The sequence below is a fragment of the Coloeus monedula genome, assembly GCF_965178545.1.
Source record: "Coloeus monedula genome assembly, chromosome: 2".
NCBI classification, from domain to species: domain Eukaryota; kingdom Metazoa; phylum Chordata; class Aves; order Passeriformes; family Corvidae; genus Coloeus; species Coloeus monedula.
In genome coordinates, this window is record NC_138782.1 from 99639144 (window position 1) to 99649796 (window position 10653).

Sequence of the window (10653 nt, forward strand, 5' to 3'; positions counted from 1 at the left end):
GTTGCTTGCAGGGAGAATGCTTGTACTTAGTACTGTTTTCCAAATCTTCAGCCTCAGCATTTGCTTCAGCTTGTGCATACAAGATGCTTACTGTCACATTGTGCTGTACTGTGTGTGACATGGGAAAATACTATTCTAATGTAATTCCTTCCATTACAGGATTGTCACCAACAGTTGGGTCAAATGGGTCTTCCAGAGTTGGAAGTTTTTGCGTTTTGGGTTTTTTTTTTTTCCCCTGTTTGTTTGGGGGGTGTTTTGTTTTGTTTTATTGGGTTTTCTTCCTGTGATTTTTTTGGTTGTTGTTTTTTGTTTTATTTTGGTTTTGTTGTTGTTGGTTTTTTTTTAATATTGAACTTTTTTTGACAAAGCTAAGTTTCTCCGTTTTTAAGATGCATGCTATGCCAGAAAATAGAAATTATTGAAAATTTGGAAAACAGCACTGAGTAAAGTGTAAGATGATCTTGATATTCTGGGGGGATATTGAATCTGGATATAGGAATAAGCTGCTTCTTATGGAAGGGCATATGTTTTCATTTTTTTATAATAGCTGATCCTTGTCCTACAAACTTCTTTTTTGGTTTTGAGTGTGTTTTACCTTTCTTCCCACTGCATAAGCAATGACTGAATTATACTCTGGCATTTTCAGGGTAGCTGAGTAACTGAGCCATTGCAAGTATGTGCGTGCACACAACTTCTGAAGCATTTTTGCTGAAAAGTTCCGTCTTATTAGCTACTGATACTCTGATTTTTTGGTAAAAGAAGGAGAAATGTTAGATTTGAGATTTGAAATGTATATATGACTAATAAAAGTGCCTCTTTTTAGCATATTGTCTCTCACTAGTGGTGCAGCTGATGTCAGATCCAAAGTTAGTTTCTGTTTTGTTTCTATGACCCACACAAAGACTTCTTTAACATTCATGTATACAAATCAAACCAAAAGTTTCATAAGAAATGAACAGTAGGCCTTTTCTCTCCTGATTGTTAAACTGGTATAACAGAACTGAAACTTGACTGTCTAGCAATATGGCCAGTGCATTTGGAAGATGAAGCTAGCATGTCAGAGAAAATCAGCATTTTTACAAGAAAGTGTAGATCTTTATATAACAGATGTCTTGTAAACATATTTTTGCAAGAAGGTTATGCTGATGAAAAGGGATGCATGCAATTTTTTTCTAAGCTTGTTTCTGTTACTGCCACATTACTCCTCCCTTAGCTCTCTCCTTCTCCTCTCTCCTCCAGTTCATGTACAGTTTTCTGGCTTGCAGTTCCTGCATAGGTATTTTTTGGAGATTCCTGCTGAGATGTGCCTGAAGGGAAACTGTAGCAAAATGGTTTCAGTTGGTTGGGTTTATTTTCCTAATAGGATGCTAAAAGATGTTCTTAAGTTTATATAAAAGAACAGTGATGTTTTGTGCTACAAAACAGGATCTTTCAACTGGTGAATATACTTGTAAAATTCGCATTAGATATTAACAAGTATTAATAGGGGAGAAAAAGTTAGCATTTATATTGCATTGTTTAGTCTGTGAGTAAACTCTTTTTGCCTTGGGCAAGTACGTATGCTGAGGTTAATTATAGGAAAGAATTAGTATTCTTGGGTAAAGTATGCTGCATTTTATAGTTTATGGAATACCCTCTAAGGCATGAGCTAGTGTTAATTTGGTTGTTGGTGCTGACCTGAAAGAACAGAAGAAGATCTGTTAGTAGCCCTTAATATTTTGCTCTCAAAAATGGACTGAGAACTTTTAATTTCCCTCTTAAGAAACTATTTATACTGTGACCAGTAAAGGTTTTGCCTTGCACATTATACTGTCAAGTGCCTGTTTCTCACCTTGATGTGTTTGATGCACAGCTTAACTGCAACCTTTTTCAATTTGTTTTTAGATGTATGATAAAAAATATGCTCACAAATCTGAAGCCTATTGTAAAACAAGTGGGAAATTGACATATGTAAAATTCCAGTTTCACTCCTAGTGATGAAAGTTTTGATGTGCTTTTTAAGTGATATTTCCTCAGAAATAACCATTTTAAGGATCAACATTATTAAATTTAATATAATTTATTGTTATGCTTTAATAATGTATTTGTCTGTTGAGAACTCACCGGTGTGAGCTTTCCTTCTCTCATGTTTATAAATGTGTCTGAATTTTCAGAATGGGGTCCTTTCATCTTTTACCTTTGTTAGATGCTAACTACATTATACATTATGAGCTTAAGCTGTACACAGCTCCATATGTGGAATAAGTGTAGAATATGTCCCTTAATATTTTTTTGAAATTGCATTTCAATCTATGTGAAATGTTTTAGAAGAAGGTAGCATTAAGATTGTATGATAAGATTGCACAAAATAAAATATAGTTTATATTGCTTTCTCGTAGCCAATCTGCATGATTGTTGGCGTGGTTTTAACGGGAATTAAAAGCTTTGTGTGGCTGTTAATAAGTCACTTAGCTCTGAGCAAAGTTCTTTCTGATTATTTTTATTTATTAGCATCATTTGCAAAAAAGAAAAGTAGTATTTTCCATATGAATAAAGATCTAGTTTGAACTGAAATGCCTTATTTTTTGACTTTTTTTGGTCCCTCCAATTTTATTTGTCGTGTGAATATGTTTCCATTTGCTTGGACAGTTTTGGCTACCAGTATATAAGAAAGATATGAAACTATTAGAGAGTGTCTGAAGGAGGGCAATGAATATAGTGAAGGGCCTTGAGGGGAAGCCATGTGAGGAGTGGCTGAGGTCACTTGATCAGTTCAGCCTGGAGGAGACTGAGGGGAAACCTCATTGCAGTTACAACTTCCTTGTGAGGGGAGGAGGAGGGGCAGACATTGATCTCTTCTCTGTAGTGACCAGTGACAGGACCTGAGGGAATGGCCTGAAGTTGTGTCAGGGGAGGTTTAGGCTGGACATCAGGAAAAGGTTTTTCACCCAGAGGGTGGTTGGGCACTGGAACAGGGTCCCCAGGGAAGTGGCCACAGCACCAAGTCTGACAGAGCTGAAGAAGAGTTTGGACAATGCTCTCAGGCGCATGGTGTGACTCTTGGGGATGGCCCTGTGCAGGGACAGGAGTTGGACACGGTGATCCTTGTGGGTTCCTCCCAACTCAGCTGGTTCTGTGATTCTGTGACATGACTTGCATCATTGTAGAGCATGGCCAAGGAAGTGATAGCAATGTTTGCCCAAACTCTGTGAATCATGCCATCTCAGAAGTTGCAGCATCCTAGATTTAAAGCATCACACACTGCTTTTACAGTAGCAAGAATTCCTTGGTTTCAACAAACTAAAAATACCTTGCTTTATTGGAATTTATTGGTTTAAAATGTTACGGGTTTGGTTTTTTGATTTTTTAAACTTACTGGCTGTTGTGAAAGCTTGGGCAGAGCAGCATTCTTTCCCTGAATATTTCACCAGCTACACATAAAGTGGAGGACCTGAAATGTTTTTGCACACACTGGCCCCATAAGAAGGTGAGACCTGCACAGCCTGGCCTGCGACACGTGAGGAGCAGCCACTGCTACCAGTGGAGCAGCTGCAGAAGGAGGTTTATTGTCAGTCTCTCATTCTTCCACTCCAGTCTGCTGGCTTTGTGGTTATCTAGACAGACTTAGCAGGGAACATTTAGGCAAGATGTTTCTTATTGTAGTGTGTGAAGCAGCTAAGCCAGAGAATTTCATTCATATAAGTTATATTCTTAGGGGGAAAAAAAAGGCTGTATTGAGATGCCTCTGACTAGACACAGATGGTCAGATGCACATCTATGCAGGTGAAAGGAAGGGGAAGGACCTGCATTTCCAGAGCCTGGGTAGATGAGGACCCTGTCAAATTTTGAGCATAGATGTTCCCACATCCCAGGTGAATTAGGCCTGGCATCTGTCTCAATTTCCGAAACATTTCAAAGCCCTTGTTATTGTATGGGAATCTTGGATGACAAAACTGTCAGTCCTGTGCAATCTGAAAGCATGAACGTGCATGTTATTTAGCTCTTTCTTGCATATCTGAGCTGTTGTTGCTAATTTGGGTTGGTTTGTTTGATTTTTTCCTCTGAGTGCCTGCTACTTTGTTTCTGATGTATCTGGGAAATAAAACCAGTACTGTGAAGAAGACAAGTAATTTCCTAAAAGGCTTATCATCAGTGATAGTTGGCAAAGGTGGGTATCTAGCTATGGTCAGTCTCAAAAATTTCTTGTAGCATGACTGCTTTGTACCATACAAGACAGGGAATCAAACATATAGGCAAAAATGCCAGTTTAGAAATCAAAAGGCGAGAATTACATTTATTGTAAGTGCCACCAGCATCATAGCAGAAAATAATGCTGCTGCTATAGTTACAAAGAAATAAAGAGTATAAAAACAATAAAAAATAGGGATATAAATAATAGAAATTTATATGAAATATATAGTAATAAACAAAGTGGAAGAAGATGATGGTTTTTCTTATTGTATCTACCAACTGCTATCACTGGTAATGAAAAAAGAAATACCTGCCCTGTATTTGGGAAGAAATCTTTCCTATTCTGTGTCTAGCCATTACTAAAAGATGCAAGAAAGTGAGTATATTTTTTTGAGTCCATAACAATCTAGTAAAAGCTTGGCTGGCATTTAAATTTTATGCTCGTGAGACCCAAATAACACTACTGGAAGTTAATAACACATTTTGAACTGTGAGTTTGCTATTGGAAAAGAAAAATTATTATTCTTTGTATAGAGAAGTGCACAGCTGTCTTTTCTGAGATTGGTTTGTCCACTTCTGAAAATAATAATATGGTATTTTGCTTTCTAGTTGCTCCAGTCCCTTGTACTAAGGAGACCAAACAGTTGAGTTTGATTTTTCAGAGAACGGGCTGGTTTAATTATTTGAGATTGTGTAGTAAAATAGATCAGATTTGGTACAGAAACTTTCCTATAAGTTATCAGTGTCTTTTGGCCTTTATCTTGTACCTTTTTTCCTTGAAACCCTCAAATGCTGTTGTCTTGACCATCTTGTTTGTCCAGGAGTCTTGGCTTCTCTGCAAAGTTACACTGCAAAATGCTTCTGGTATTTGAGGGAGGGAGGAAACACTGTGGTGTGTGTGTTTGTGCTGGAGAAAGGAAGGGAGACCAATGTATCCTAACATCAAGTACTGTACTTGGCATATTATTTTTTTCTACTAAAGCTTTGTAATGTGCAAGATCATTAATATTAATTATTCTTTGATTTGTTTTATTTTTGTACTTGTGGTCTGTGAGCTTTTGGTGGGGGGTCACACATGCAAAGACACCCTGATTACATGAAGACCTACTCTTTGCTGTTTCTCTCATGACCAACACCCCCCTTTTAGGCTGAAATGCCTTCAGTTTAGTTAGTGCCTGTAAACAGTTTATCTCTTGAACATTTGGACAGAAACTTGGCAACCAACATTTGATAGGACAAAAAAAGGAAAACAATTCAAACATCATTTCCCATTAGGAAATAAACCATTGTTTGATGGGATGAAGCACAAGATTCCCAGAAGCCATACTACAGATAGAGTAAATCTGCACATAGGGTTATTTTGAAAATTAGAGACTTTATGAAATATATACTTGCTGTTTTTTAAAATTTTATAAACTAACCCTAAGTGCACAGCATGGCTTAGTTAGTTTATAAACTAACCCATCTGCACAGCATGGCTTCCTCAGTGCACCCTGCCCCAGAGCAGGTGTGACCTGACCAAACCATTGTGGCCAAGGTGAGCAGCAGCCGAGGCCGTGGTGCAAGATCTGAGCTCCTGAGCTGTGCAGAGAGAACTGGATGCACTGGGCACAGGGAGAGGGTTTCAAGACTAGAGAAAGAGCAGATATTCTGGGATCAAGGAATAAAGCCCAATATAAAGAGAAGTAAGAAGTCCAGAACATCTGGGAATGTTTCTACAGGTGCTAGTACCAATATTTACTATTAGGCCAGGTTTTGGTGTCAGAGAATCAAAACTAACACACATCTAGTCCTTTTTCCTGGTGTTTTTTCGTGGTTTTCCTATTCAAGACCAGGACTTTTGGCTGTGATAAGCAATTGAAAAGAACAGCCCCTGTGGACAGGTAAACCGGCAAGTTCTGTTTGTTCGTAACGTTGGTGCTCTGCAAATTGCAGCAAACACTTCTCCAGATCTATTCCATACTACTCTGCCTATAAATTAGACTGAGTTGATGAGAAATGTAGAAAGTGAGTGCAGGTGGTAGAAGAAACATAGGATCAGCAGAAGGCACATGGGCAGCTTGCAGCAAGAGCTTAAGTGGTGGTTGGATTAATACACTGAAGTGAGGTGGCTGAACTAGGCAGTGGAGCAACACCCATCCTGGTTAGTGGTGGTCTCAATCTGCCACGTGGCTGCTTAACCATGGTCAGGCTTCAGTGTAAGAGGAGGGGAAGGGCACAGAGAGCACGGGATCAGGCCAGGCACTGTGGAGCTGTGTAAGGAAAGATAGCAGAGGTACAGCCTGGGACATGCACTGCAGGAGCTGCTGCGTTATGGCCAGGCAGGTCTGGTTCCAGTGAAAATGCTGCCAAAGTATTGCTTTTATAAATTCACCAAGTTCTAAAGGGATACCACTAAGCTCAGAAGGGGAGTGCAGCTTTACAGCCTTAAAAGTTTCCAGTAGGAATAGGGCTAAGAATAATGGCTGTGCCTAAGAGAATGACGGAGACCAAAACATTGGGAAGAGGTGCTCTCAGCATGCAGAACTTTGTTCTATATCTGAGCATTATGTGGGAATGACAACTGACTTTAGCAAATGAATTATTCTTCCATTATTGTTTTGCTATAAATACTACAGAAAAACAGCATTCAAGTGGGAAGAGCATGTAAAAATCAAGTAAGTAAATTTTAGAATTAAGTGGCTGCTGTTGGTGTAGGCCTTGAAAATTGTTAAAAAAACTTGCAGCTGAAGGCACAATGACTATAAAGTGCAACAAATATAAAAGTGAACATGTTTTATTCATATTTTAGAAGAATGTACACATAAACCTACAGGAAACAAGCATTACCAGCATGTCTGACAGGTAGAGGGACAGGTCTGTGGCACAGAGAATGGCCCATGGGAATTGAAAGAAAAGATTTTTACTCTCACCTCTCATGTTCTGAATCCACTTTTCCTGTCATGTCCTTCAATACAGACATTTTAAGCTTTAAAAGTAACCCTAATCCTACTGAACATTGTAGGAATTTTGCTGGGAATTATGTTCCAGTGTCTTTGAGGGGTTGGACCTGAGCCTTGCAGATGAAAGTATAAAAACACTGCAAGTGAATAGTATAGTTAGCTAATGCTTCAATAGTCTGAACCATAATTTACCAAGTGTTTCCAAACATTTGATATTGTTTTATTTATTTAATGCAGGTATCCATCTCTCTGCCACTTCAAGCAACCTTAGTTGGATATTAAGGGTCTAGTCTTCCTGTAAGTTCCTTGCCAATGACGGAGCTGTATATATGCTAATTTGTGCACCACAAAATCTGAAATGTTGTGCTACTGTTCCCCATCCCACCCTCTCCTTCCTGCTAGCCTTCATTGCTTCTGCCTTCTAGACTCCAGAAAGGCCACTGGTCTTTTCGGTGCCAGTCCTAGTGGAGAGCTCTTGATTTGAGCTTGGTGTTTTCTTGACATTCAGCTTCTTCCTGCTCCTAAAGCAACTTAATGCATTTCCAAGGGATGGGGAACAGGGGGAAAGAAAGAGCAAGGTCCCACTCCTCTGTTTTTTCCAGGTAAGAGTTTCAGTCCTGTCTGACATTCAAGTAGAAAGGTTCACTCAGTGCTCTTGGAAAAGGTCCATGACTGAGTGTCTTTTCCCAGAAACAGGTGAACAAAACTGTTGGGAGAGAATGTAACAAAAAAGGCCAGGAGTCTCTAGAAGACAAGGTTTGGGAGGCAGTGACTGTGGAGTGGGAAGGAAGATCCTGTTTTCCAAAACTGTGATTTCAAGCTCCTTGTGGACTATGGCAGAGAATGTCCTGATTGCCTTTGAATCAATATTGTTTCTCAGGACTAGAATTCACTAAAACCCAAATCACCCAGGATTGGGAAGTGATCATGGAGGGGCCACAGTTAAAACATTATTTCCCACCATCGCCACTGCAAAATCTGTCTCTAAGCAGATCCAGGTTTGGGGACAAAAGCTGTGGAGCTGTGCTGTAGAGATTAAGAACACATTTCAAGGCACCCTTTCTACTGAAAGGGACAGCACTTGCCTTTCTTTGCCTGGGGCAGCATCACACAGGAGGCCGAAGAGCAGAGGTTTCACACTAAGGCATAACCCTTCTCATGGTTACAAATGGTTTAGGTTACATGAGTGAGTGCTGCTGTAAAGGAAAAGGAGATGAATTCAGGCTCTCAAAATACATTCTATGCTTCAGGTGAGGTATCAACAAGATTGTTATCCTAAAAATGAAATTCTTTCCCCTCTCTTTATGTGATTTAAAAAAAACAAAACAACAGACCAACACAAAAACCCAAACCCCACCAACCCTATTACCAACACTGCCTTAGCTTTTTTGCGGAAGTAACACAATTGAAAGTTATCCTGTTAGGCATCCGATGACTTCAGATCACATAGTTAATCAAGCTTGTATTTGCCTAGTCTAAGCAATGTATTCACTAAATATTTAACTAGTTCGTGGAACTATTCCCAAAGCTCAGTTTTGCTGAGTGTTAAAAGCTTGTGACACTGCTCATGACAATGTGATTCTGCACTTAGTGTTTAAGTTTTTTTTTTTAAAGAGAGTCCTGAACTGAAATGCTTCTCAGCACATCTGTGAACATCTCCCACCTCTTCTGTTTTTTTGTTAAACCAGAAGAAAGGTTTAAAAAGCCACCTTACTGGCTTTGGGGCCTGGTGGGCACCAAGTTGAACAAGAGCCAAGCAATGTGCCCTTGACACAAATAAGGTTAGTGGGCTACATGGACCTACTGCAGGGAGTCAAGTGAAGGGTCACAAAGATGATAAAGGTGTAAAGAAAAGGAGATGACTGGAGCATCTGTCCTGTGACAAAACACTGAGGGAGCTGGAACTATTCAGCCTGGAGAAGATAAGGCTCAGGGGGGGTCTCATCATCTAGAAATACCTGAAGGGAAGGTGGAAGGAAAAGGGAGCCAGGCTCTTGTCACTGGGCACTGAAAGGACCAGAGGGAAGAGGCATAAATCAGAACAGAGGAGGTATGTTACCTGAACATCAGGAAATGCTCTGTTTCTGTGAGGGTAAGCAAGCACTGGCACAGGCTGCCCAGAGAGGCTGTAGAGTCTCTTTCCTTGGAGATATTCAAAAGCCATCTGGACACAGTTCTGGACAAAGTCCTAGACAACCAGGTCTAGCCATCCCTGCTTCAGCTGTGCCCCTTCCACCCTCAACCAACCTGTGAGAGTAGAATGAAGCCTCTGAAATACAAGGCAGAGTCCTGCTTCTTGTCATCTTAGCTCCTGCCCTCTGAGACCAATGAGGCATATCCTGGTTATTGTAAATGGATAGCCACACACAGGAACACATCTCAGAATTTAACCTTCACCCTGTAAAAGGCTTTTTTTGCTACTGAAGAAAGAGCAATACAACAAGTAGTGAAAGGGAGAGTAAGCCTGACTGCTGTCACCTAACAATTCTAAGAGAACAGAAGATTAGTTTTACAAATACTGATTTTTTTTCCAAACCTGTCTTAAAGTGGCTTATAAGACCTTAAAATAACTTCTCTCCCTCCTCAATTCAGTGGCTAGGAGAGAGGTTCCTCTCAGCTCTCTTAATACCTTTCCCCAAGTGTCACTTTATTTGTCTTTTCCAGTGCTGGGCAGCTCTTAGGTAACAGTGTAAGAGCTTTGCCCTCTGCCTGCAGGAGAGGTGGTTCTGCACAGTCCCTCAGCAGAGGCCTTCAGCACAAGGGGAAGAGCTCACAGCAGCATTAAACCAAATGCTGGCTTTAAAACCATTCTATGAAGCTCTGAGAAAGCATACATGTATTTATAGGAAGTTTTATGAAGGGTAGCAAAACTACAACCACAGTAAAGGAGTGATTAGTGGATGTCAGCTGTCACCAGCCACTGTCAAGGTTACTGAGGCCACAGAGACAGGAAAGCACCTGATCTATTACAGGAATTAAAGAAATGGGGGGCAAATTGTTGTTAAATAAGGGCTGCTGGGTCCTTAACAAATCCAGTGGCTACAGCAGTGTGTGGCTGGGAATGCAAGGCTTGCAGTAATGCTCTGAATGAACAGGAATAAGAATGGGTGTCCTTGGCTCCACACCTGACCATTACTATGGCCATAGCCAACACGTGAATTGAAAGAGAAAAAAAAAATCCACAAACCCCTGTATTGAAAAATCCACCTATCAGCAATTCAATTCAATCACCAAGATTTAAATTAACATAAAACTACTTCTTGAGGAAATAAATATTCTCTTCTTCTTGTGCAGCCTATTAACAGCCCAGCTATCCTATTAAAAAAAGGGCTAATACAACCACTGTAAAGCAATAGCATTAGGACTGCTTGTATGCTTCTCATTCTGTTACCAATTAGTACAGACAACAGGTTACAGAAAGATCTTACAAAATTCAAATTGACTCATCGCTATGCATCAAGAGGCTTCTAAGAAGAACAGATAAAAACATGATTTATTACACTGTAAAAAACTAGATTCAGAACAAGCAAGTGCAGAATAT